This window comes from Colobus angolensis, unplaced genomic scaffold, assembly GCF_000951035.1.
Source record: "Colobus angolensis palliatus isolate OR3802 unplaced genomic scaffold, Cang.pa_1.0 Scaffold201, whole genome shotgun sequence".
NCBI classification, from domain to species: domain Eukaryota; kingdom Metazoa; phylum Chordata; class Mammalia; order Primates; family Cercopithecidae; genus Colobus; species Colobus angolensis.
Window position 1 is genome coordinate 587,805 of NW_012115167.1, and position 2,456 is coordinate 590,260.

The 2,456-nt window shown below is 46.9% G+C and overlaps 1 pseudogene across 1 annotated transcript; it reads right to left on the bottom strand.

Moving 5' to 3' along the window:
* Nucleotides 1-1,163, bottom strand: LOC105511630 (annotated as a pseudogene). The gene is made up of 2 exons (XR_001001739.1): nucleotides 444-1,163; nucleotides 1-217 (listed from the first exon to the last, which is right to left on the bottom strand). The product of XR_001001739.1 is annotated as a 40S ribosomal protein S2-like (transcript).
* Between the last annotated feature and the right edge of the window lie 1,293 nt (nucleotides 1,164-2,456).

Consider the following 2,456-nt stretch of genomic DNA (forward strand, 5'->3'; position numbering starts at 1 on the left):
ACAGTAACAGGCTTAATTCACTTTATTTTTCTTGTATAAAAACCCTATGTTGTAGCCACAGCTGGAGCCTGGGTCCGCTGCATGGAGACCCTGGTATGGGTCTTGACAAGGTGGTCAGTGAATTCCTGATAGGGAGACTTGATAAATACAGTCTCCTTCCAGAGGTCAGGGGTCAGGTAGCTGTAGGTCTTAGAGATGGCATCAAAGGTGGCCTTGGCTGCACAACAAAAGAACCCCAGGAGGGTCAGTGGTGTGCTTGAGGCAAGTCTCCCAACCCCAAAATTTTTGCACTCCTAGGAACAGAGAGGCCATTCTGGGCGGCTCTGTCGTGCATTAGGAGAGCCTTTCTCTGCCTCCCTGAAAACACGCCAAGCACCCACCGGACCCGTGTGGTTAAGCGGAACTGAGAGACCATGGCTATGTCCCATGCCTGGACCACCTACCGGAGTTGCCCAGGGTGGCAGTGCAGACCCGGGCTGAGGTGTAGCAGTCATCGATACCAGCCATCGTGAGCAGCTTCCTGGGCACAGGCGCCGAGACGATGCCAGTGTCCCTGGGTGCAGGGATGAGGTGCACTAGCACCGAGCCGCAGCTGCCTGTCACCTTGCAGGAGACGGTGTGGGGCTTGCCGATCTTGTTCCCCCAGTAGCCTCTGCGCACAGGGACAATGGAGAGTTTGGCCAGGATGATGGCCCCACGGATGGTGGTGGCCACCTCCTTGGAGCACTTAACACCCAGGCCGACGTGGCCGTTGCAGTCCCCGATAGCAACAAACGCCTTGAACCTGGTGCTCTGGCCAGCACGGGTCTGCTTCTGCACCGGCATAATCTTTGAAGCCTCGTCTTTGAGAGAGGCCCCCAAGAAAAAGTCAATGATCTCAGATTCCTTAATGGGCAGGGAGAAGAGGTAGATCTCCTCCAGGGACTTGATCTTCATGTCCTTGACCAAGCGGCCCAGCTTGGTGACGGGCATCCACTCCTTATCCTCGGCCTTGCCTCCGCGAGCTCCGCGGCCTCGGCCCGGCCCCGTCCATGGCCGTAACCCCGGCCCGTGATGCCACTGCCGAAACCTCCGCGGAAGCCACCGCGGTTCCCCATCCCAGCGCCACCAGGGGCTTCCGGCCCCCGCTGCACCGGTGTCATCCGCCATTTGATGTTTTCTCAGGGGTCGTTTATATTTTAAATCTACTTTTTGATTATGAAATTGTATTGTATAAACAACAAATTACCACAAACTTAGTGTCTTGAAACAAGAAAATTTAGAGTCTTTGTAGGTCAGAAGTCTGGGTGTAGTTTAACTGGGTCCTTTGCTTAGGATATGACAAGCTGTAATGCGGGTGTTGTCTGTGGCTGAGTTCTCATCTGGAGGCTCACCCAGGGGAAGGTCCACTGCCCCCTCACATAGTTGTTGGCCACATTCGGTTCCCTGTGATTTTACATTTCATGGCAGTTCGCTTTTTCAAAGCCAGCAAGGGGACCGAAAGAGAATAGAGAAAGTTTGCTGGTGAGAGTAAATACTATACAATGTAACATAATCATGAGTAAAGCCTATCGCCTTTACCACATTCTGTTGGTTGGAAGCAAAGCACAGGTACTGCCCGCATTCAAGGGAAGGAAATTCATAAGGATGTCAACAGCACAAAGCAGAGATCATAGGACTGTGATCATTTTTAAATTAAATTAAATTAAAATTGTTTTAATGTGTTTTAGGGATGGAGTCTCACTTGTTGCCCAGGCTGGAGTGCAATAATATGATCATAGTTCATTGTAACCTCAAACTCCAGGGCTCAAGGGATCCTCCTGCCTAAGCCTCCTGAGTGTTTGTGAGTAGAGATGCACACCACCATATTGATCTTAAAATCTGCTTGCCACAGGATTAGAATTGGCTCTGGTTAACAAGATACTGTAATTTTATTTTATTTTTTCTTTTTCAGGTCTCCTCTAAAATCAGTATATTAATTTTGGTTAATGAAGATTTAATGTTATCTACTTTCTATTATTCTAATAACAGCAAAATATACCATGCCATTAAATGGTTTTTTTTTCTATTTGCTCTTCTAATTTACATATTAGTTCCAAGAATGGTAAAAATAAAACAACAATAATAACAGCAGTCTAGTAAACCAGAGCCAATAGTAGTAAAAAACCAAGTAAACAAACAAACCACAAACAGAACAGAATAATGAAAATGTAATAATGTAAACCTAACACTATGTGTTCATGCTTTCCCTGCTCAGACTGGCTCAGTGAATCCTACTCCTCTGGATTAGCATTCCTATACAACAGGACAAGCATTCCTATACAACAATAGTAGACAAACAGAGAGCCAAATCATGAGTAAACTCCCATTCACAATTGCTACAAAGATAATAAAATACCTAGGAAAACAACTTATAAGGCATGTGAAAGACCCTTCAAAGAGAACTGCAAACCACTGCTCAAGGAAATAAGAGAGGA